Source organism: Mustelus asterias, chromosome 16 (assembly GCF_964213995.1).
Source record: "Mustelus asterias chromosome 16, sMusAst1.hap1.1, whole genome shotgun sequence".
Lineage (NCBI taxonomy): Eukaryota > Metazoa > Chordata > Chondrichthyes > Carcharhiniformes > Triakidae > Mustelus > Mustelus asterias.
Genome location: NC_135816.1, coordinates 21,533,446 through 21,560,167, shown reverse-complemented (window position 1 = coordinate 21,560,167; position 26,722 = coordinate 21,533,446). Strand labels below are relative to the sequence as shown.

The following is a 26,722-nucleotide window of genomic DNA, read 5'->3' as shown; positions in this document are numbered from 1 at the left end:
CACAGGGGACATGAGGGGCCTGAGGGAGTGGCAATGGATTACATTTTCTCTAAAGCTTAATTTACACATTCCACCATACATTATGTTGTTCATTGTTTGTTGAAAGTGCTAATGCACACGCAAGTGATGGTGTTTATCATAGGGGACAGGAAAGGAACCTGTGGAACTTTCCTTTTAAAAGGTTGCCTCATCCATACTATGCTTTACAACTCTCCTAAAGGGTTGTGAACCACGACTCTTTGAATACTTGGCCCGATTCCATGAAAATTGTGGAGGAGTAGGTCATGCCTATCTCTGCAATGAAGCCAGCTAGGTTGGCACGGTGGCAGAGTGGTTGCACTGCTGCCTCACAGCACCATGAACCTGGATTTGATTCCAGCCTTGGGTGACTGTCTGTGTGGAGTTTGCACCTTCTCCCCGTGTCTGTGTGGGTTTCCTCCGGGTGCTCCGGTTTCCTCCCACGGTCCAAAGATGTGCAAGTTAGGTGGATTGGTCATGCTAAATTGTCTTCCAAGACATGTCGGTTAGGGGGATTTGCGGGATAAATGTGTGGCGTTATGGGGATAGGGCAGGGGGTTGGCCTGGGGAAGACGCTCTGTCGGAGAGTGGGTGCAGACTTGATGGGCCAACTGGTCTCCTTCTGCAATGTAGGGATTCTAGGTCAGGAAAGCAGGATGCGGGCTTTTGATAGGAATCAGTCCACACCATTTAAAGGCACTCCTGAAAATCAGACAGCCCGGGAATGGGGTTGGGAAACCTGGAATCAGGGCACACCTGCCATCTTTAAAGGGCTGTCAAGTCAATCCGACTTAGTGAAAATTCAGGCCAACATGCTCGCTCTGGGACTGGTCACTAACTGTGCAAAAGTGAACTTCTGGCAAGAGCAATTGCTGAGAAAAACATTTGTGTTTTTCTCCTCGGCAAGTGAACCGGCTTACATCAGGAGTCAAGCTAAATTTGGCCCTTTCTTCTCATGGCAGACAGTCTAATATCTAAAATCCAAGATGTTGCACACATCCGTTCTTTTGGCCACAGCAGTCAAGAATTAACCGATAAGCAATTGCACCAGACCTAAGCGAGTCTTTGTAAAATTCTACATCACACAAAGACTGATGTGGAACAGACAAACCCAAGCATGCAGCTCACAACGCAATCCCAGATTAAATCCATTCTGTGTTGTTTACTGCTCCAAGTGGAGCAAAGGGGATAAAATGAAGGTAGAAGCAATCGGAGGAGAGAAACTAGAATTAGTTATAGATGATTCAGTCTTCAAATAGAAATTCTCCACCTGCCTGTCAACAGTTGCACACCCTTGGGTTTAATTTTCCTCAGAATTTCCAATGCCCCCCCCTCTCTTCCCCCCACCCGCTTCTCCCAACTGATGTTGAGCATTTATAATTTGACACAGGATAGCTGTGCACCAAAGGTGGATATTGATTTTACACGAACAAATCTCGCTGATTCATGGGAAAACTGGGTACAGGCTGCTGAATAAATATTTTTGTCTGCATGGTTTAAGAAAACTTCTTCAAGGTGAGACAGCTGAAGCCTTACACACTACGGCATTATGACCTAGAACGCGGTCCCATCGCATTAATATAAGGGAAAAGGGAGGATAAGTTTTTATTTTTCCCACACACTTTCAACTTAATGATGATGCCTTTCCTCCTTAGAATATCACATGGTAAAATGCTGAGCGGCTGAAATTGGCCTATGCTTGTAATGGCCCAGATGTGAATCTGCAGCCAACATTTTCACCGCCCTCAGTGTTCTTTTCATCGAAGTTCACAGAATGATCATTTGGATGCCGACTTCCTACTCTCACTCATGGTGGCACAGTGGTTAGCACTGCTGCCTCACAGCGCTAGGAACCCTGGTTCGATTCCGGCTTGGGTCACTGTCCATACGGAGTCTGCATGTCTGCGTGGGTTTCCTCTGGCTGCTCCAATTTCCTCGCACAGTCTGAAAGACGTGTTGGTTAGGTGCATTGGCCATGCTAAATTCTCCCTCAGTGTACCCGAACAGGCGCCGGAGTGTGGCGACTAGGAGATTTTCACAGTAACAGTGTTAATGTAAGCCTACTTGTGACACTAGTAAATGAACTTTAACCTTAACTTGACTTTTATTTGCAAAATCTTGACAATATTTTCGAGGTCGAAGGACAATAAAAAAAAGGTGTAATGAGTAACTGGTTGCTGATTCTCCATGAGGCTGCTTTGTGTTGCTGGTGTAGCCCAATTACATCCCCTTGATGCTGGTTGACAAAGAGGAAGACCAATTTCTTAATTGGTCAGTAATCATCTTCTGGAGGTTTAACACTTCGGTATTCTGCTAAATCCCAGAAAATTGCTCACCTCTGTGACACTGAAATTACTTAGTTTTTGGTTTTATTTATTAGTGTCATAAATAGGCTTTCATTAACAGTGGAATGAAGTTACTATGAAAATCCCCGAGTCGCCACACTCCTGGCACCTGTTCGGGTACACTGAGGGAAAATTTAGTGTGGCCATTGCACCGAACCAGCACGTTTTTCGGACTGTGGGAGGAAACTGGAGCACCCGGAGCAAACCCACGCAGACATGGGGAGAATGTGCAGACTCCACACAGACAGCCACCCAAGCCGGGAATCGAACCCGGGTCCCTGGCGCTGTGGGGCAGCTGTGCTAAACGTTGTGCCACCGTGCCGCCCCCACTTCCTCCACCATGAATATAACAGAAGCCTATTTTGGATGCTTGGACCTTCTTTGGGATCAAGATTGTGTATTCGAAATCCCTGGATTTGGCGCTGATGCCACCTTGCTATAGGGGAACAGTTTGTACAGTTACACCACTCACAGGATTACCAGTGAAACAGGTTGTCAGGGAATTACTTATACAGGGAGACATGGTTACATAACCCGTATTTTATTGGATACATTTGCTTCACATTGGTTTAATTTAAATGCCAGAATTTGCTGAACCATCCCAAAGACCTAGCCCAACTCGACAAAGCATTTACAGCATCAGCAATAAATGGAATTTGCGGTAGGTAATTTAAACAATGACCAATGGTTGAGTGAACATAAAAAGGACAGGTACAGAAAGGGAATAACAGCAGAGGATAAATCTGCTGCAGTTTAACAGACTGTGTAGAGTTTGGGTTTTGTGCCAAACTAAATTACGGCAGCACAGATTTAAGAAACCAGTTAGGGATGAAGCATCGTTCAGAAGGGAGAACGTGCCAGGGAAAGTAGTGAAAAGGTATGCGACAAAGTGGTGTTGTGCAAACACACAAGAAGAGCTGTCCATTCGGATATACGTGACCCACATACATCATCATCAAAAACCCCCACCTCCTGTCATGCTGTCTCCGGGAACAGATATAAAATAGAAAATGAGAGATTAAAAAACTCGGTGCCAATTTAGGGAAACACTCTAGGAAGCTCATCTCATCCCCTGAAAGCAATCAAGTGAACTCCTGGACATCATAATGACCAATGTGATGAGTTCCAGTTAATCCACCCACTTTCTATAACTTGGGATGTCAGAAGAACTCATCCAGCTTCCATTTGAAGCCAATCTAATCTAACACTGGTTTCTTATTTTCTGTTGATGTTCTCTGGTCTTCTGTTCCTTAACTAGCTCAAGAAACCCAAAAAGAATTTATTCCCTCAAAGTCTATGTCCTTGATATTAACTCTCGTGCAACAGACAGGAGAAGATATGTGCTTCTTGCTGCTTTTACATTGGTGAGTGGCATGCCTTTATAGTGTCCTGCTTGAGAGGCATGGTCCCTTATTAATATACTCCAATCAAACTCACACAATTCAATTGGAGGGTTGATTTACATTTAAATATTGCTGCCTGGAATTCCCAGGGCTTGGAAAACCCGTATAAAGAAATAACAATGTTTCTAATATTACTGTGGGAAGCAGCCTGTGAGGGGTGTGTGTGTATATTTGTGCGTGTAGAAACATAGAAAAACTACAGCACAATACAGGCCCTTCAGCCCACAAAGTTGTGCCGAACATGTCCCTACCTTGGCGATTACTAGGCTTACCTATAACCCTCTATCTTACTAAGTTCCATGTACTTATCTAAAAGTCTCTTAAAAGACCCTATCGAATCCGCCTCCACCACCGTTGCTGGCAGCCCATTCCACGCACCCACCACCCTCTGAGTGAAAAACTTACCCCTGACATCTCCTCTGTACCTACTCCCCAGCACCTTAAACCTGTGTCCTCTTGTGGCAACCATTTCAGCCCTGGGAAAAAGCCTCTGACTATCCACTCGATCAATACCTCTCAACATCTTATACACCTCTATCAGGTCACCCCTCATCCTTCGTCTCTCCAAGGAGAAAAGGCCGAGCTCACTCAACCTATCCTCATAAGGCATGCTCCCCAACCCAGGCAACATCCTTGTAAATCTCCTCTGCACCCTTTCTATGGCTTCCACATCCTTCCTGTAATGAGGCGACCAGAACTGAGCACAGTACTCTAAGTGTGGTCTGACCAGGGTCTTATATGTATGTCTAAGTTAATTGAACTGAAGACAGTCAGACAGCAAGGTTTAAATCATCAAAGATGTAAAGCAGGCATTTTGAAGAGAAGCAAAGCTAAGATGCGATAGGTAAACAACATGAATGCAAATTTGCATGAGGAGATAATGGATTGTTTGTGTGTACTTATTGAATTTCAAAGGAAGGGTTAAAACTGGCAAAGATCATAAATTGATAAAACAATGTTGTCAAGTTTATTTTACCTGAAAGTAATGGCCACAAACACACATGAAAGATTTTATATTCCAGGAAGGGTAACTTCCAAAATTAAGAAAAATGGGTTTACAGATGAAAGAGAAAGAACATATTTATGGAAAGATTGCAAAGCATCTTAGAGAAGAGATGGGGGTGACATTTTGAGTGCTGCATTTGGACAGGTTTGTGTAATAAGCAGCCTCTAATCACCCCCAAAGAAGTGTGTGTTTGTTCCAGAAAGCAAGGTTTTGCTACAAGCTTTGGATTTCCATTGTCAAGTGAGAGAGAGATGTGAAATACCTCCCCTATAAAAGCAGTGGGTGCCTTGTGGTAATGTTATTGGAATTTCTAGAATCTATAGGGACTATTTCCTGCGAAAGGGTGTTTATTTTTAAGTGTAGCTAAGTAGAAATCTTTTGCACAATGTTGTAAGACCAAATTTAATGGTGTAACTATGAACTGTGTTTAATTTTTCTTTACTTTTGTTAATAAATGTTTTAATTTAAATGTTGAAAGCTCCTAAAGTGGTTTAGAATTTCTTACTCCTGACTTCAGTGCACATACCTTTTCATATACAATACAAATTTTGAATTGTTGTGATAGCTTGTCCAGGTTTCCCTTTGGGACCTGATCAGCCTGGCAATTAGCACCTTACCACATTATCATGACAGCTGGCAGTAAAACAAAGGCAAGAATTTCCTTGTCCCTCCTTGTCGACCACAAACAGTGGCAATGCTCCCCTCCTCGCCCTCAACCCGCTGCAACTGAAGAGAGCCATCAGCTTCCTCTTAGGTGATTGCAGCCTTTCAACGCCTCTGCTGCGATCGCCAACCCCGTCTCCACAGCTCCCTCCCTGCCTCAAGAACAATTTCAAGCAGCTGTGAGCCAAGAAAGCCTAGCTTCATAGGATGCCAAATTAACATGGACAGCAGCAGTCTGGTCTCACTGGCCGACAAGCAATAACAAGGGCTCTGGTGAGTGCACAAAAGCTGCCATCCTGAGAGAGGCCAGCAGGTTCATGCTCCACCCAAGCCACTGTCACTCCCTGGGGCAGTGCCTCAGCAACTCTACAGTAACTTGTTGGAGAACTGATTGGAAATTCCCTGCAAGCCTCTTTGGAGACTGGCATCTGCTGCGGCATTGGCAATAGTCTGAACTTGTATGGAAGTAAAGCTGAACTTGCACAAGAGCAGCCTGAGCTTCTGTGGTAACAAGTAGATCCTATACTCCAGGAGTCTGAACTTTCACTGCAACTCCAAGCGTTTGGTGGCTTCTGCTTGTGCTGCAATGGAAGCTGAGGCATCAACTGACACACATTGCATCACCTTTTGGTCCACTAGTGTCCCAATGGAAGTTACCACCATTTCCACATCACATTGGCTCCAAGCTCTTTGCATAGCCCTCTGCCAAGTTGGTGACAAACTCTTCTATTTTCCTTAATTTTGCGCAGAGGAGTAACAATGCAGCAAGTATTTCATTGTGCCTACTCCTCAGCCATCTTCTGAGTGTTCTGCAACAGTATGTGTGTACATCCATGCCATCCAGCAAGCTAGCACCTGTGTTACCATGCTTTCTCTGTCCTAGCTCTAAGGCACTCATGTCAGGTGTCTCACCACATTCAGATCCCAACTGCAAACTACCCTCTAAAGCATGCTCAGCCCCTATGTAAAACTGAAAGTGCATTATGAGCGCAGGTTCTGAAGGAGAATAATTTAGACACTTCCCCCTAAGTGTCCCCATGCCTTCCACAATTATTTTGGCCAGTTGGCAAGTATAGCAATACTTGTTTGCCCTCATTGAAGGAAAGTGCACAATTCACAAAGGATTGCTGGTGGTTCTTCATTGGCTCTGGCACCTCATAAAGCAGCTCTGGTTTTCCTGGAGGGACACACCCTGAGCACGAGTACAATGATGCGCATGAACTAATCTTGCATCACCCAACTGGTTAGCCATTGACACGCAGGCACAAGTTGCATCTGTGCAATGCCAGTGGCACAATACTTAATGGACCACATTAACTGTCCAACTTTGTCAGTATTATCAAGCAGCATGACACTTCCTTTCTTCAAACAGTGCAGCTTCTGCAAAATGAAATCATTTCACATGACAGAAACCCTCATTATAAAACCACATTCTAATACAGAAGAATAAGCATTAAGATGTAATTAGCAGCAACAAATGCAGATGAAGAACATGTGTAAAGTTGAGGTCAAGTCCTTTATATTTATTGTTGATTGGTTTGTTGCCAAGAAAAATGATGGTTTTGTTTTTAAAGTGGCATTATGGCAGTAACTCGATTCAATATCTACAGACGGCACCCATTCTTGAACTAACACATGCCTTCAAAATGACAATGAGCACAGGTCCTACAGCAATGTTGAGCAACACAAGCTAGACTCTCGGTGAAACAACTAACTTCCAACAAAAATACAACATTTATCCCATCAAGGTTGAAAATTTACGCAGTAGCCTGTAGCAAGGCAGCACAACTACCAATTTCTTCAAACAGCTCTCCACGCTCAATCAACAATGAGACATACACTTGGTTAATTTAAGGCAGGTCATCATTACCTGTGGGCGTGTTCGTCCTTCAGCACTGAAAGCAAGATGGATATCCCTTCATGCATGAAACGTCATGGAAAATGGTCAACCTTCGATCGTCACAGCCTTCTTCTTTCCTTCTTTCATTGATCTTAAATCAATTGACCTGTAACATATGAAGAGACAAGGTGACTAAGAGAATAGGCCTAAAATGCAACTAGACTTTCTGCAACACAACATCAAGAAATGATACAAAGATACTCAAAACATACACAATGAAAATGTATTTGCTCCTTTTGCTTTCCTTGGAAGTGCTCTGATGGACTCTGCAGTAAAATATTATTGTTTTATTTGATTGATTTGATTTATTATTGTCACATGTATTACTATACAGTGGAAAGTTTTGTTTCTTGCGCACTATACAGACAAAACATACCATTCATAGAGAAGGAAACGAGAGGCTGCAGAATGTTGTGTTGCAGTCATAGCTTTTTAATCTTCTATTTAACTCTAAAACCAAATTTTCTGCTTGGCGTGACCATTTGGAAATATTACAGTAGCACATTGAGGAGACGATGGCCTAGTGATATAATCGCTAGGTGATTAATCCAGAAACTGAGTTAAGGTTCTGGGGACCCCGGGTTCGAATCCCGCCACGACAGATGGTGGAAATTGAAGTCAATATAAAAAAATCTGGAATTAAGAATCTACCGTTCGACCATGAAACCATTGTTGTAAAAACTCATCTGGTTCACTAATGCCCTTTAGGGAAGGAAATCTGCCATCCTTACCTAGTCTGGCCTATATATGACTCCAGATCAACAGCAATGTGGTTGACTCTTGAATATCCTCTGAAATGGCCTAGCAAGCGACTCAGTTCAGGAGCGACTCGGGATGGGCAAAAAATGCTGGCTAGCCAGCGACACCACATGTCCCACGAATGTATAAAAAAAATATAATACCCCTTCACCTTTTGCATTCCTCATCATTTCCGGGTGGACAAAATGAAGCTTGAAAAGGTTGGTCACATATGTTTACCCAATTTTCAAGCCTTGCCAAAGACACAACTGACTTCTTTGTATCTCAACCATATAACCTTGCTGAAAGGAAAGGGAGACACTGTTGTATGTTTGTTATCTGTTTACTGCTGTCTTGTGGTTGAGTTCCAAATTCCTCCCAGAGTGGCCACCTTGCATTGGTTATTCAGTGATTCAGATTTTGTGGTTCTTTAAAACTGTGGCCGGAATTCTCCAGCCGTTCATATTGGTGGGATTCTCCGGTCCCACCGGCAATGCACCCTCGCCCGCGGGTTTCCTGCCGGAGTGGAGTGACATCAATGGGAATTCCCATTTACAGCTGTGGGACCAGAGAATCCAACTGCTAGCAAACCTCCTGCCAGTGGGAAACATGTGACTGGGAGGTCAGAGAATCTCGCCCTGTATGTTTTCATGAGTTTCCTCTGGATGCTCCGGTTTCCTCCCACAGTGCAAAGATGTGCAGGTTAGGTGCATTGGTCATGTTAAATTGCCCCTTAGCGTTGAAAGCTAGGCTAAGTGGATTAGCCATGGTAACTGCACGGGGTTAAGGGGATATAATGGAGGGCAGGGTTTGGGTGGGATGATCTTTTGGAGAGTCAGTGCAGACTCGATGAGCCCATGGATAGATTTTGAACCGATCCAGCAACTCAAGACTGGACATCCATGAGGTGCTGTGATCCATCAGCAGCAGCAGAATTGTACTCAACCACAACCTGTAACCTCATGCCTCAGAATATTCCCCACTCTGCAATTATCACCAAGCCAGGAGATCAACCCTGGTTCAATGAAGTGTGCAGGAGGGCATACCAGGATCAACACCAGACATACCTAAACATGAGGTTTCAATCTGATGAAGCTACAACACAGGATTATTTGCGTGCCAACAGCAGAAATAGCGGGTGGAATTTTCCTGTCCCACCTGCCATGGGAATCGTAGCGAGCGGGACAGAACCATGCAAAGGTCCATTGACCTCAGGCAGGATTTTCCAATCCTGGGGTGAGTGCGGCTGGAGAATCCTGCCCAGCAAATAATGGACACAGCTAAGCAACTCTACAAGGAACAGATCTGATCCAACCTCTGTAGTCCTGCCACATCCAATCACTAAAGGTGGTGGACAATTAAACAACTCATTGGGCGAGTAGGCTCCACAAATGTTGCCATTCTCAATGATGCAGGAGCCCAGCACATCAATACAAAACACAAGACTGAAGCATTCGCAACAACCTTCAGCCAAAAGTGCCGAGTGGATGTTCCATCTCGACTTCCCTTGGAGGTTCCCAGCATCATAGATGCCAGTCCTCAGCCAATTTGTTTCATTCAGTCCACTCCACAGCGGAAAGCACTGGATACCCAAAAGGCTATGAGGCCCCGACAATATTCAAGCATTAGTTCTGAAGCTTATGCTTCAGAAGTTGCTGCGCCCCTAGCCAAGATATTCCAGTCCAGCTACAACACTGGCATCTATGTGGAGATGTGGCACAGTGGTTAGCACTGCTGCCTCACAGCGCCAGGGACCTGGGTTCAATTCCCAGCTTGGGTCACCATCTGTATGGAGTTTGCACGTTCTCCCCGTGTCTGCGTGGGTTTCCTCCGGGTGCTCCAGTTTCCTCCCACAGTCCAAAGATGTGTGGGTTAGGTGGATTGGCCATGCTAAATTGCCCCTTTATGTCAGGAGGACTAGCTAGGGTTAATGCATGGGATTATAGGGATAGGGCCTGGGTGGGATTGTGGTCAGTGCAGACTCAGTAGTGGAATGGGTCATTAATAATGCTATCAAGCGGCACTTGCTTAGCAATAACCTGCTCACTGAAACTAAGTTTGGGTTCCACCAAGGCCATTCAGCTTTTGACCGCAATATAGCATAGGTTTCAAAAGAGCTGAACTCCACATATGAGGGGAGAGTGACTATCTTTGAAAGCAAGGCTGCATTTGATGAAGTGTGTCATGGAGGAGCCCGAGCAAAACTGGAGTCAATGGGAATCAGGGGGAAAAGTCTCCACTGGTTGGAGTCATACTTGGCACAAATGAAGATGGTTGGGGTGGTTGGAGGTCAATCACCTCCGTTCCAGGGAGTAGTATCCGAGGCCCAACCATCTTCAGCTGCTTCATCGATGACTTTCCTTCCATCATAAGGTCAAAGTGGGGATGTTCACTGGTGATTGTACAATGTTCAACACTCTTCAGCATCATCAGATACTGAAACCATCAATGTCCAAATCCAGCAAGACCTGAACAATATCCAGGCTTGGGCTGAAAGTGGCAGGTGATATTTGTGCCACACAAGTGCCAGGCAATGACTATCTCCAAAAAGAGAAAATCTAGCCCCTTGACTTTCAATGGCATTATCATCACTGAATCCCACACTATCAATATCCTGGACATTACCATTGACCAAAATGAACTGGATCAGTCATATAAATACTGTGGCTACAAAAGCAGGTCAGAGGCTGGGATTCTGCAGCAAATAACTCACCCCCTGACCTGTCCACCATCTGCAAGACATAAGTCAGGAGTGTAATGGAATATTCTCCATTTGCCTGAATGAGTGCAACTCCAACAACACTCAAGAAGCTCTACACCATCCAGGACAAAATTTGCCCATCTGATTGACATCTCATCCACCATAGCCATGTGTACCACATACAAGATGCACCACAGGAACTCACCAAAGTTCCTTAGACAGCACCTTCCAAACCCACAACCACTACCATCTAGAAGTACAAGGGAAGCAGACACATAGGAGCACCACCTCATGGAAATTCCCCTCCAAGCCACTCACCATCCTGACTTGGAAATATATCATTGTTCCTTCACTGTCGCTGGACCAAAATCCTGAACTCCCTCCCTAATAGCACTGTGGGTGTACCTACAACACAGGAACCACAGCGATTCAAGGAGGCAGCTCACCGCCACCTTCTGAAAGGCAAGCAGGAAAGGTCAATATTCTGGCCTTGCAAGTGATGCCCACTGAAAATGAATAAAAATAAACAGCGGCTACATTTCAAAATGCTTTAGAGAATGTGAAATTGTTTGGGATGCGCTGATGCCATGAAAGGCGCAATATGAATGTGAATCTTTCCTTTCTTCTTTTTAAGTGACAATAAACCTCATCAACAGTGCAACAAGGAAAACAAAACATGATCTGCTGTGAAGTTGTGAGACATGACAGCGCTCTTGCAGAGCTACCATCGAATGCTTGCAACTGCGGGGGAAGTGGATTGAAGCACCAGAAAGCCTGAAGGGAAGAGGGTGTATCAAACCACAGAAAGAGGCATCAAGTGTCTCCCAGCAGCTATTTGAAACAAACTGGATGAGCAAGAACACTTCACCCACCATGATGGGTGAATGGGCCAAATAGAAAGCCAGCGACGGGCACATGATCAAGCAGTTTTCAAAAAGCAAACAAATACAGATTCAGCTTTGCATATTATTGGCACATTCATTTTGAGAGCTTTTCCTTTCTCTCGCATGCTTTACAGTGGTTAGCACTGCTGCCTCACAGCGCCAGGGACCCAAGTTCAATTCCAGCCTCGGGTAATTGTCTGTGTGGAGTCTGCACGTTCTTCCCATATCTGCATGGGTTTCCTCCGGGTGCTCCGCACTCCTCCCACAGTCTGAAAGACGCGCTGGTTAGATGCATTGGCCATGCTAAATTCTCCCTCAGTGTACCCGAACAGGTGCCAAAGTGTGGTGACTCGAGGATTTTCACACCAACTTTATGGCAGTGTTAATGTAAACTTACTTGCGACGCTCATAAAATAAACTTAAAACTTTGCATTGTTCTTTTCCATTTGAGCTGCTCATGCAATCACCTCACACACTATCGCCACCCCATGTCTCACGCCTGCTTCCTACTTTCAGACACACTGGAAGATGCATGCATCAATGACTTGAGTCACAGTCATATCAAACTCTTTGAAATGCTGGAGCTGTATGAAAGGAACAGTATCACCCACATACCATGTTTAGAAAGCTTAGTGAGAAAGTGAGGATTTTCTTTAAAATCCCACCACAGCATAATTTTTTTCTGAATTTGTTGTTGATAGGATGTTATGAGTCATTTGTTGAGAATGGCTGAATTGAGGACTTTCTTTTCTTTCTTCATTAGGCCTCCAAACCCACATCGGGCGTGATCTTACCATCGGTTCACACCACGTTCCCGCTGAAGCGAGGTTGGAGTATTTAACAGCCACCCAAATCTCCATTCACTGCGGTGGGATTAGAATATCCCGCCGGCATGAACAGTGGTAAGATTCCGATCAGCATCTCTTTCAATCTCTCAAACAGGCGCAAAGTTTATTTTATTAATGTCACAAGTAGGCTTACATTAACACTGCAGCGAAGTTACTGCGAAAATCCCCTAGTGGCCACACTCTAGCACCTGTTCGGGTACACGGAGGAAGAATTTAGTATGGCCAATGCATCTAACCAGCATGTCTTTTGGACTGTGGGAGGAAACAGGAGCATCCGGAGGAAACCCACGCAGACACGGGGAGAATGTGCAGACTCCCCACAGACAGTGACCCAAGCCAGGAATCGAACCTGGGTCCTTGGTGCTGTCAGGCAACAATTCTAACCATTGTGCCACCGTGCCGGTGATTAATGATTAATTTTCCATTCCATTCCAATCGACTGTTCCCCACTGCGCACCGCACACTGCCTGGTTCTCCCCTTCTTCCAGGAATTTTTGGATGAGGCGTTAAACCGGGGGCCTGGTACATACCCACTGGAATGTAAAAGATCACAGCGCACTATTTTAAAGGAGAGAAGGGAAGTTTGCCAGGGTGCCCTGGTCAATATTTATCTCTCAACCAACATCACTGCTCTTGTCACATCTCATTGCAGAAGTGCGCCATGTGGAAAATTAGCTGCCGTGATGCCCGCATTCCAACAGTGACAACACTTCTGAAGTGTGCTTCTTTGGCCACAAAGGTGCTTTGGGACATTATGAGGTTGCGAAAGACGCGATATCAATGAAAGACTGACCTGCCTTTTCAAACTACAGTGGCCCACAAAATTGTTAAGCCACCCCAGTACCCCAGACATCAGTTCTCATTAATCACAACACAAAAGTGTCCAAATAATATTTCAACAAAGAAGCTGATCGCTTTATTTTCAGTTTTACTGACAGCAGATCAAGTGGAGCAGCACGGTACGATTTTCTCCTGGTCAGGTAAGACTTCATGCTTTTTCTGAACATCAGTCATAAATTCTCACAAAATCAATAAAATGATATTAATACTCAAGGGATTCCAAAAACACCATTTCACTCATTACTTAGTTGTCTTAACACCGGGTTTTATAGCTCACTAAAGGGACTGCTGGTGTTTGTTCTCTATGGGTCAAGCCTAATAGCCTTATGATTAGACAGTTACAAAGTAACGATTTGGCAATTATCATGCTGAAATGATTTGGTAACTATTCCAAGAATCAGTCCTACAGCGCAAAACGTAACTGAATGATTCCATCAAAATGTTGAACCAGATTCAACCACCCACATGAGGCAGCCTCCTAATTGGATGCCTCCTTGTTTGCTGACCAATTAAGGATAGCGGGCGGGATGGCAATGCAGGTGGCTCAACAAGAGGGCCCACGACATTGGTTAGCCAGCCGCCCCACTGGGAGAGGTGGGCACTTGGTGAAGGAGTGAGTGCCTGAAAATGGATGCCTGCTGAAAACCTGCAGCAAAGAAGGCCCAGAGGTGTTAGGGTCACCAGCCTGAGAATCCCTCCATTGGAGTGATTGTAACCACAGCTGCAGCCGTTTCAGACTTGCTGCATAGTCATAGAATCATATAAACCCTACAATGCAGAAGGAGGCCATTCGGCCCATCGAGTCTGCACAGAGGAGGAAACCCACGCAAACATGGGGAGAATCTGCAAACTCCACACAGACAGTGGCCCGAGCCGGGAATCGAACCCGGGTCCCTGGCACTGTGAGCCAGCAGTGCTAACCACTGAGAGGACTTCATCGAGAATTCGAGAGGAGTCGCTGATGGCCCCTCTGATCTGCTGCCAGGAGGCCGACTTCGTATGGTTAATGGGTTCCAGTCTCAGTTGCGGAGGGAGTAGGGGCGAATTCCAATGCTGGTAAAGGCCATTGGGCATGGAACAACTGTCCTTGATTGGGCCCTTATTTGGAGCTACGGGTTGCCTGCTTCTGTGGAGTCAGTCGCTGATTTTCCTGTCAGCCTGCTCCGAGTTGGTGCTGGGACAGCATCAGGGAGCCATCCCAAGAGGGTTTCCTGCTATTTCCCAGGTGTGAACCCCTGATGCTCTGTCGCAAAGAGGTGGCTGAATTTCTGAAGGGAATGCAGTCATTAGCCTCCCTTTTAGCCTGATGGTTAATTTTCTCAGGAATACCACTTTTGGTGATTAACCTCTGTTCCAGCAATATGGGGTGGGATTTTCCTGCCCCACCCAACAGGGGAATTATTGAGGGCGGGACGGAAAGTGTGAGGGACCAGCAAAAGGTCCATTGACTTCAGGCAGGAATTTCTGTACCCACGGTGTGTGTGACCAGAAGTACCTGCTCATTGGTTCTGAGACTTTCAAGACTCAGAAATATAATATTCTTGCAGTAGCAATAAAATACATTTTAGTTGTATCTCCTCTCAAGAGAATTGGAATGAGGCGAGCAATTGAATCCATTTTCTTTTTTAACGTGCAAGATAAAGATTTTTTAACACGATAAAGATTGTCCAGTTGTGAGATGTTTAAAATTGTGTATGATTTTTTTTTCCCATCTCCCCATCTCCTGGAGGTGGTGACCCGTTCAGCAACACAATTCCGCCAGCGTTGGCTGGCAATCCTTCACAGCTTCAAACCAAGTTCTTTGTGCATCAATCGGTTTTTCAGCATCCAGCCAGACCCCATTTCTATTCACCCTGAGGATCTTAGCGGTCTGATGTTGTCAAGCCTCCAGAATTACCCTGGAGTTTGCAGGAATTAAAGATTAATCTCCAGGAGCCTGCAGCAAGCAATCCTGGAGAGAAACCATGGCAGCATTCAAAATAAAGTCTGGTGTATTTTTTTTTAAAATTTCTTTGAATGCTTTTTCCATTACTTGTAAATACATTGCTGAAAAGAGGGGACATGTTGGCGAAGTTTTTCATCCTGCACTCATTTGGAAAAATGCCAGAATGCCAAACTTTCAAACAATCATAATCATTAACACTATAGGAGAAAGGGCATGGATTTTTCCTGTTGTCTAAATGGTTGTGATCACTTGAAAATTTGGCATTCTTGCATTTGTCCTCATGATTTTTGATTTGATTTGATTTATTGTTGTCACATGTATTAGTATACAGTGAAAAGTATCGTTTCTTGCGCGCTATACAGACAAAGCATACTGTTCATAGAGAAGGAAAGGAGAGAGTGCAGAATGTAGAGTTACAGTCGTAGCTAGGTTGTGGCGAAAGATCAACTAGTGCGAGGTAGGTCCATTCAAAAATCTGCTGGCAGTAGGGAAGAAGCTGTTCTTGAGTCAGTTGGTACATGACCTCAGACTTTTGTACCTTTTTCCTGATGGAAGAAGGTGGAAGAGAGCCTGTCCGGGGCGCGTGGGGTCCTTAATTATGCTGGCTGCTTTTCTGAAGCAGTGGGAATTGTAGCCAGAGCAAAAGACAAAGATTTTCAGCAACACATTTCCCTCTTCAGCAAAATTGAAGTTCTGTACTACTAAGAGCTTATAAAAATATTGGAGATTGGAGATAAAAAAAATGACTATTTGATTGGATGGTGCTGTGGAGATGGAAAATCATGTGTTAAAACCTGAATGAATCTACTCAGAGTTGGCAACTGTAAATGGGTCAAATTTGTAATGGGGACGCTTGCACACAATCTGTAGCAGAATCACCAGTGATGGTCAATAACAGAACTAGGGCTCATAGTTTGAGGATAAGGGGTAACCCTTGTGGGACTGAGGTGAGGAGAAATTTCTTCACCCAGGGAGTGGTGAATGTGTGGAATTCACTTCCACAGAAAGTAGTTGAGGCCAAAATGTTGTGTGATTTCGAGAAGAAATTAGATCGAGCTCTTGGGGCTAAAGGGATCAAGAATATGAAGGGGAAGACGGGATCAGGATATTGAATTTTTCATCAGCCATGATCAAAATGAATGATGCAGCAGGCTCGAAAAGGGCCAAATGGCCTAATCCTGCTTCTATTTACTATGTTTCTGAGGATAGAATTTCACTGTGGCTGATATCTGGAAAAAAACCTAACAATGTTTGGGGCGGTGACTCCACTCGGGCTTAACCCCATTGCAGCCTTTGAGAGTCTGACATCTGGCTAAAGAATTGGTCCCAGAGCCGAGCCCACACTTACCAAGCGGGGCATCCGTTTGGCGATTTTTTTATACAGACAACCTCTTAATTCAACACACCCGGGCCCACCATCAAACGAAAGATTCTGGGTAATTTCCTCAATGCTACCAAAGGGCCTGCAATTCTGAAGCATCTGCAAAGCCCCTGGAAGGCTTGGCTGCTGTTGAGGCAGGTTTGCAACATTGGGCCGCCTCAGTAAAGAAGCACCCTCAGACAGGTAAGTATAAATTGGGGGGGGGGGGGTGAGGGGGAATGTGCTCTCTGGGACACAACGCAAACCCCTCTGGGATGATCACTGAGGTCTGTGGGGGGCTTTCTTTTCTGCCCAATGCTGGTCCTGGAGCCTCTGATTGCAACAGGGAAACCACCACGATGAAGCTTACGCCCCCCCCCCCCCCATAAGAAAGGCCAAATCTGCCTTGCAGCCTTGAAAAATGACTGAGAATAGAGCCTTTAATCCTAAAACTTGCCCACCTACATAGAGTGGACAGCAAATCGCAGCCCATTCCTGGGAAGCCTCTCCCACACGGCTCCCCACCATTTTACTATTCCTCCACCTCCATTCCGCCAGCACCAGTGGGCTGGTTAAATTCAATCCATATCTCATATCCATTTCTCATGGCAGTGGCAGGTGTCAGGATAAGGACCACAGTCGATTTCTACCGCCAGTCCCTTTCCCCTCTATGCCCCGATGCCACTTAAGTCAAAGATGCAGCGTCCAATTGTAGCATGCTACTGCCGTCACAGCTGTGTTCATCGAACTCATGGCAAGCCAAAAAGAATCACCTTGGGGCTTCCTGATCTAAACCATCTGGAGAAAAGATGTTCCCTACAGGCCACTCGACATCTAGATTCGCACAGATTTGAATGGCCTTCTGAGCCCAAGAGCCATTGCCTTCGGGAGAGGAGCGGGGAAAATTGCAGACTTGTTTTATTCTACAAATTATATAAGTTACCATCTGGTCTGAAGTTTACAGACAATATAATTTTACAGTATATTCCGATTAAACAAAAAGTCTGTTTTCTGTCTCTTTCCCTTCTCCCGCTGTCTATCTTACTGACAGATCAGAGGGCAGAGGAAGTCTCGGAGGTGATGCCATCAGTTTATCATCACCCGATTGAGAATTCTCTTTCAAGGTCTGAACAACAAGAGCCCAGGTGCATTATGCATTAACAACCTGCATCTCAAATGCATTGAGATTCATTGGAATTGTTGTCGAGTGTTTTCCTCCCCTGAATTTGATAATAATTAAACGTAGCATGTACCCTGATATCTGACTGCTCCATCTGGTTTTAATTTGCCTCCAGTATTAAGAAATCCACAGGCTCAGGGGCCTCCTTATTTTTCCCTACTTGACTAATGTAAAGTTTGCAGAAGACTTTGATTAATACTTTAAAAGGTTTAATTCTTTTTAATTGTGGTGGATTTTTTTAAATAAAAAAAGATTTCAGCATTTTCTCATTTTAAATGAAAAACAACTGCAATCAGCGAACCAGATGCAACCATGGGGAAAAGGATGCAGCTCAAGGTTTAAGCAGAAGAGAAAAGCATGACAGATCTCAAGGTAATTATGGGCAACACTGTACGAATAAATAAATCTGAGCTGTTCTTCAGCTTAATTGTACCTTATTTCCTGTCTCTTTCCAACCATTTCTACCTCATTGACATTACATAATCTTTGTCGACTGTGTAACATATTCTGTCTCCTGTTTGCTCGTTGTACAAATAACACAAATAAGGAATCAGAAGGAGGAACAAAGCTTTTGCTCGTAATGGCAACTCCTTCCCACTTTTTCTTTTCCACACAATCTGCTCAGACTAATCAGCAATTCGGGTGACCTGTTCCCATTGTTTTCCAATGGCATTCCGGTGTGGATGTGCGGGAGTGGTACTTGGTGATTTCCTCCTTCATCCTTCAAACATTTTGTGTTGGGGGAAGTTGCATTTGGGGGAAAGTTCCCATCTCAGTTAAGCACTGCCTCACGTTGATCCCACCTTCAACAGTGCATATTACATTGAAGAATCCAACACCTGCAACAGTGGCAGAGCAGTTAGCACTGCTGCCTCACAGCGCGAGGGACCCGGGTTCGGTTCCGGCCGAGGGTCACTGTCTGTGTGGAATTTGCACATTCTCTCCGTGTCTGCGTAGGTTTCCTCCGGGTGCTCCGGTTTCCTCCCACAGTCCAAAGATGTGCAGGTTAGGTTGATTGGCCATGCTAAATTGCCTCTAAGTGTCAAGGGGACTGGAAGGACCAATACATGGGGTTATGTGGATAGGGTCAGAGTGGGATTGTTATTGGTGCAAGCTTGATGGGCTGAATGGCCTCTTTCTGCACTGTAGAGATTCTATTGATTCTAACATCAAATCAAGTATCACCCACAAAATGTTGATGATACGATTTGTAGCTTACGTTTTTAAGACCAGAGATCAACCCAACTCAAGAGGAGTCTTGCAGCACAAATTCACAATCTTCTCAAGTGCTGGAGAAAATCTGCAGCAACATTAGGAACGCAACCCTCCCTGATCACTGCCTTAGACTGAATGAGTCTGAACTGTTCCTGACTGATTTGATGCAGTGCTGAGCTTCCCATCCTATATCCTCTCCATCATCAAGGCTGCCTTCTTCCAACTTTGATTTGATTTGACTTATTATTATCACATGTATTAGCATACAGCGAAAAGTATTGTTTCTTGCGTGTTATACAGACAAAGCACACCATTCATAGAGAAGGAAAGGAGAGAGTGCAGAATGTAGTGTTACAGTCATTGCTAGGATGTAGAGAAAGATCAACTTAATGCAAGGTAAGTCCATTCAAAAGTCTGACAGCAGCAGGGAAGAAGCTGTCTTTGAGTGGGTTGGTATGTGACCTCAGACTTTTGTATCTTTTTCCCGACGGAAGAAGGTGGAAGAGAGAATGTCCGAGGTGCGTGGGGTCCTTAATTATGCTGGCTGTTTTGCCAATGTAGATACGGCGGTGAGGGGGATGTGCTCTCTGGGACACAACACAAACCCCTCTGGGATGATCACTGGGGTTTTGGGGGGGGCTTTCTCTTAGATAGAGTCAGTGGATGGGAGGCTGGTTTGCATGATGCATTGGGCTTCATTCACAACTTTTTGTAGTTCCTTATAGTCTCCATTTCCACCCTTGTCACAACCCGCTTGCTGCTAAAACCCTCCTCCATGTTGTTGCTACCCTCACCCTCAATTATTACAATTCTTTCCAGATCAGCTTCCCATCCTTCGTAAATTTAAGCTCATGCAAGCCTCTGCTGTCCACAACCTAACTTGCATCGAATTCCACTCAACCATTGTCACTGACCCCTGTTGGCACACAACCCCTGAATGCATCCTTTTTTAAAATTTCCACCTTCATGTTTAAATACATCTGTGGCATCACTCCTCACTATCTCTCTGACCTCCTCAGCCCCTCAACCTTCTAAACTCTGGTCCATCTTCCACTTCCTTCCCTGACCTCACCATTGGTCACCATGTCCTTGTCTGCCTAAGAACTAACCTCTGGAACCATTCCTGTAAATCTTATCACCTTTCCATCTCCCTCCCTTAAGATGCTCCTTAAAAACTTTCTTTCCGTCCAAGTTTTTAGTCACTTGGTCTTGTGCGTCCTTCTTTGGCTCAGGCTGGGATTTTCCAGCCGCGCTCGCCCCAAAGTGGGAAAACCCCGCCTGAAGTCAACTGACCTTTGCATGGTCCGCTCCCCAACCCCCCACCCACCCTGCCCCACATAACCCTGCCTGCTACAATTCCCATGGCGGGCGAGACAGGAAAATTCCCCCTTCAGCGTTTGCCTGGTTATGTTCCTGTAAAGCACCTTGTGTGATTTACCAAAAGTGGCATAAAAATGAAGATCGTTGTTGCTGTAAGAATGCATAAATCACAGTAGCTTATTGGGATGAGGAGATATTTGGTGCCTTACCTCAGCTTTACAGATAGTTGGGCCCCCTCGCAAGTTGATAGGATAATCTCATGATTAACAAAATGAGATCCAGGGCAAAAGCTTTGAAAGTTCAACACATAATTTCATGTGCAATTAATGTTGGTTTTCTCCCTTCACTTTTGTAAAGATTGTTCCTTTCTGTCCTGTCGTCTGTAGGTACAAATTAATTTTGTCTTGCTGAAAGCTGTATTGATTTTTATTATGAAATGTTGTTAGTGCACATTGTGACAAGCGTTGCAAATCATTGTGGCTCATTTTCTTCTATTTTTATACGTGACAAATCTTGTAAGTGGACCAGCAGTTACTGATAATTTCTCCCATTGTTGCATCATTTTTCACCGTTTCCGCAGCTTACTCATTTGCGTTCCGCTCAAAATTCACCTTGACGTACTCACAGTGAGTGTTCTGAAGTGACTCTCCAATGAAGTACCAAGCTCCCGGACCAGCTTTCCTTCATTCTTCCTCAAGGAAAGGCTAAGATGGATCGTGATCGCTCTTCATGAGCATAGGGGTGGTTTACCATCCCACTGGGATTGAAGAGGCAGGACAAATGGCATTGTTGCAATCCCACCTCTATCGCCAGACTGCCGGGAAATGGGACTTTCCAGCAGCCGTGCCTTAATTGACCGGGATATAGGCGTGACGCGGCTAGAGATGGTGTGCTGGAGGCAAGGATGGGAGCAGAATGCTGCCAGAGTGGGCAGGTTAAAAGGCTCACATTCTTAACCAAACAACAATGGCCTGGTTATTTTAATGGAATCAGCGATGAAGGTTGAGCAACATTGGGAAGATCTCACATTCAACGTTCAACATTTAGATCAATTTAAGCACTATCACTCTTTACCCTTTTACACCTCACCACCCTCCCCCTCACCTCCCTCATTCCACCTGCCTCACCCCCACCACCCATTGTCCATTTAATGAACAGAACTCACAAGCCCCTATTTTAATAATTGTTAATTGTTGAATAGCCCATAAAGCTCTTGGAATAAATAGACTCTTCCAACTTGGGGAGGCACGGTGGTTAGCACTGCTGCCTCACAGCGCCAGGGACCCAGGTTCAGTTCCAACTGCGGGTCACTGTCTGTGTGGAGTTTGCACATTCTCCCCTTGTCTGCGTGGGTTTCTTCCGGGTGATCCAGTTTCCTCCCACAGTCCAATGATGTGCGGGTTAGGTTGATTGGCCATGCTAAATTGACCCTAATGTCAGGGGGGATTAGTAGGGTAAATATGTGGGGTTACGGGGATAGGGCGGGATGGGTGGGATTGTGGTCGGTGCAGACTCGATGGGTCGAATGGCCTCCTTCTGCACTGTAGGAATTCTATGATTCTATGAACTTGTCCAAGCAAGTATGCCATCACACGCCTGACTTGTGCCTTGTAAATGGTGAATAGGTTTCAGGGCGTCAGGTGGTGAGTTCCTAGCCTCTTACCTGTTCTTCGGGCCACCATATTTATATGGCTAGCTCAGTTTCTGGTCAATGGTAACCACCAGGATATTGATAATCTGGAATTCAGCAAAGGTAATGCCATTGAATGTCAACCAGTGATGGTAAGATTCTTTCTTGTTGAAGATGGTTATTGCCTGGCATTTGTATGCTGTGAATGCTACTCGCCACTTATGTGCATGTTGCAGGTCTTGCTGCATATTCACATGGACAGCTTCAGTATCTGAGGAGCCACGAATGGTCCTGAACATTGTGCAAGAATCAGTGAACATCCACACTCCTGACATGCTGATGGAAGGAAAGTCACTGATGAAGTAGCTGAAGATAGTTGGGCCCAAGACAACATCCTGAGGAACTCTTGCAGCCACGTCCTGGAACTGAGGTGATTGCTCTTCAACAAACACAACATTCTGTGCACTTTAGCTAATTTTTCAATACTTCTAACTCCACAATTGATGTGTTTTTAATCGGAATGATTGATATTGGAATTACTTGTGATCTACTTGGCTTGTTAAATATCAGTTTCCCAGAAGTTAGCTGAAGACACACTCGACTCCCACCTTGCAACTCATCCCTCTTTTTCAGAATCACAGAATTGTTACAGCAAAGTAGGAGGCTATTTGGCCAATCATGTCTGCACCGGTTTTCCAAATGAGCAACTCACCGAGTACCAATCCCCCCCACCGCCTTCTCCCGTAACTCTGCACATTCTTCCTTTTCGGATAACAGTCTAATTCCCTTTTGAATGCTTCAGTTGAAGCTGCACTCCACGACACTTTCAAGCAATACATTCCAAACCCTAACACTCGCCGCATAAAAAAAGCTTCTCCTCATTTTGCTTTCGCTAATTACTTTAAATCAGTGCCCTCTCATTCTCAATGCCTTCCTGAGTGGGAACGCTTTCTCCTTATTGAACCCTGATTATTGGGTCCGTGATGCTGTGAGGCAGCAGTGCTGCCCTCAACACTGTGCCACCAATATGCAGAGGAATTGTTTGGATTCCTCCACATATCTTCTGCCGACTGTGTTTCTGCAGGGTTTACAGTCAGCAGAGACTCTTAATGCACGAGCATTCTCAGAGAATTTGGACTCAGAACAGAAATGTTGCACACGTGAAATTACTTCATTAAACTGGACAGTGTCAATTCTGAGGAGAAGGGATGAGGAGAATAGTGATCGTAATCAACCCATGATGTGAAATGTTTTCAGTACAAATCATGTCATGATGTAGCATTTCATTCTCTTCACTTTTCTGTCCTACTTTCCAGATGGCATATGATGGCTTGGGCATACATGTCGAGTCGAGGGCACTCTCCAGATCCAGGGTCCGAGGCAGAGTCATTCCTTGTGTGTTTTCCCAACCAGTGAATGTCAATAACAATTTACCCAGACTGCATCATAGCTAACATCCCAATATGCATAGGTTTGCATTCTAATGAAAATCACAGGTGAATATCAATCAGGAACAGAATCTCCTCACTTCCAATTTTTCAGCTTGGGACAAAACCAAGCCCACTACTGACACAACTGTTATATACCTTGAAAAAAAAATTCACATGAATGGTTTGGGTCTGGGATGCAGTCTTCGAATTTTGGTGGAGGCAGGTTCAATTGAAGCATTCAAGATGGAATTAAATGATTGCTTGAACGGAAACAATGGGCAGGGGTACAGGAAAATGTAGGGGAATGGCATTAAGCCATGATGTTCATTTGAAGAGCCAGTGCAGAGATGATGGGCCAAATAGCCTCCTTTTGTACTATAACAATTCTGTTTTTCTGCAATCCAGCCCTCTCATGATTTTGAATACCTCTATCAATATACAACAAGGTCTCCTTGCTCCTGCACCACCTTCAGAGCTGTACCCTTTATTTTATCTTGTCTCTCCAAGATCTTCCGACCAAAATGAATCACCTTACACTTTTCTCCATTGAACTTCACCTGCCACCTGTCTGCACATTCCACCAACTTGTCAGTGCCCATCTGAAGTTCTATACCCTCCTCCTCATAGTTCACAATGCTTCCTTTCTTAAGAGAGGAACTCTACTTTTCAACGATGAACAGTTCCTTTGCAATCTCTTTGTTTACAAGAGGCACTTTTGAAACAAGGACCCATGTCCAATTCAGGGAGATACTTGTCCCACTAATGATTCCTGTTTTGTAGAGGTAAATTCCCCCTTCATGCTTCCATCATAGTTTCTGTCCTGAATGCGGGGTGGCATGGTGGCACAGTGGTTGGCACTGCTGCCTCACAGCACAAGTGACCCGGGTTCGATTCCTGGCGTGGGTCGCTGTCTGTGCGGAATCTGCATGTTCTCCCCATGTCTGCATGGGTTTCCTCCGGGTGCTCTGGTTTCCTCCCACAGTCCGAAAGACGTGCTGGTTAGGTGCTTTGGCCATGCTAAATTCTCCCTCAGTGTAAATTCTCCCTTGTACTGGTGCCAGAGTGTGCCAACTCAGGGATTTTCACAGTAACTTCATTGCACTGTTAATGTAAGCCTACTTGTGATACCAATAAATAGACGTCAACTTAAAAGAAACTTCAACTTAAAAATTGAATGTTGGACTTCCATCATCTGGCAATAAGACAACTGAGGTAAATGTCGCCCCTAAAGCCTCCCTGTGATTCAGTGGACCTGACCAGGGATGGTTTGTGTCTGACTATATCTCTCAGTAATGCCTGATGGGTTAGTATCCTACAACTGTTCACTCAATGGACTCTGACACAAAAAAATGTTTTATATTTATCTTAGTTAAAAGCTGAATACCAAGTTTCCTCAAAAGCTCAAATGCCAGACTATATATTGCAGGAAAACAGAATTGTTATAGTGCAAAAGGAGGCTATTTGGCCCATCATCTCTGCACTGGCTCTTCAAATGAACATCATGGCTTAATGCCATTCCCCTACATTTTCCTGTACCCCTGCCCATTGTTTACATTCAAGCAATCATTTAGTTCCATCTTGAATGCTTCAATTGAATCTGCCTCCGGCAAAATCCGAGGACTGCATCCCAGACTTGAACCATTTATGTGAATCTTTTTTTTCAAAGGATATCACAGTTGTGTCAACAGTGGACTTGGTTTTGTCCCAAGGTGAGAAATTGGAAGTGAGGAGATTCTGTTCCTGATTGATATTCACCTGTGATGATCATTAGAATGCAAACCTATGCATATTGGGATATTAGCTGTGATGCAGTCTGGGTAAATTGTTATTGACATTCACTGGTTGGGAAAACACACAAGGAATGACTCTGTCTGGGACGCTGGATCTGGAAAGTAGGACAGAAAAGTGAAGAGAATGAAATGCTACATCATGACATGATTTGTACTGAAAACATTTCACATCATGTGTTGATTACGATCACTATTCTCCTCATCCCTTCTCCTCAGAATTGACACTGTCCAGGTTAATGAAGTAATTTCACGTGTGCAACATTTCTGTTCGGAGTTCAAATTCTCTGAGAATGCTCGTGCATTAAGAGTCTCTGCTGACTGTAAACCCTGCAGAAACACAGTCGGCAGAAGATATGTGGAGGAATCCAAACAATTCCTCTGCATATTGGTGGCATAGTGTTGAGGGCAGCACAGTGGCACAGTGGTTAGCACTGCTGCCTCACATCATCAGGGACCCGCCTTAGGTCACTATCTGTGTGGCGTTTGCACGTTCTCCCCGTGACTGTGTGTGTTTCCTCGGGAACTCTGGTTTCTTCCCACATTCTAAAGATGTGCGTGTTAGATGGATTGGCTATGCTAAATTGACCCTTCGTGTCAGGAGGACTAGTAGGGTAAATGCATGCAGTTATGGGGATAGGGTAGGGTCTGGGTGGGATTGTTGTTGGTGCAGGCTTGATGGGCCGAATCGTCTCCTTCTGCACTGTATGGATTCCATGATTCTATGATTGCACACACTACTGGCCAAGGTATTGTCCAACAAAATAATTGCTTTGGAAGGACAGAACATTCAGGAATTAAATATAGCCTCCGCTTGCCAAATTCTCAACATCAATAGGCAATTTTCCTTTTTAGTTTCAATGGACATTTAAATTGTCATGGCCTTCACTAGCAGTAATATGATCTATATGTAGAAAAATATTCTAATAAGGTTTCAAACTGTTAGACTGCACTGAAAGTTCTGACTCATGTCTCAAATGGCATTGATTTGGATGGTTTCAGCTCAATTTATAGTGGGCACATATCTCTAGTATAGCAATTAACCATGACTCAGTATTAAATTGCATTCAGGAAACAAGGATGGTTGCTGAAAATGATGTATTACATATCTGTGGGTATATTTGGGTTTAACTTTTTTTCTATGTTCATGGGACATGGGTGGCACTGGCTGGCCAGTATTTATTGCCCATCCATAGTTGTGTGAGGGCAGTTCAATGTCAACCATATTGCTGTGGTTCTGGACTCACATGTAGGACAGACTAGGTAAGGACAGCAGATTTCCTTCCCTAAAGAACATCAGCGAGCCAGATGGGTTTTTCTGACAATGGTTTCATGGTCATCAGTAGATTCTTAATTCCAGATATATTTTATTGAATTCAAATTCCACCATCTGCCATGGTGGTGTTCAAACCCGTGTCCCCAGAACATTAACTGAGTTTCTGGATTAGCAGTCTTGTAATAATATCAATTGGCCATTACCTCCCTGTTGAGGGAATATATAGGAAATGA

General features: G+C 44.6%; 1 protein-coding gene across 1 annotated transcript in view; it reads right to left on the bottom strand.

The window, feature by feature from the left end:
* LOC144505046 (teneurin-2-like) overlaps window positions 1-26,722 on the bottom strand; it is a 2,673,959-nt gene that overhangs the window by 1,618,531 nt on the left and 1,028,706 nt on the right. The window contains exon 9 of the mRNA XM_078230751.1: window positions 7,306-7,441. The gene's annotated coding sequence lies outside the window, so the exon portion shown is untranslated. The remainder of the gene's footprint in view (window positions 1-7,305; window positions 7,442-26,722) is intronic.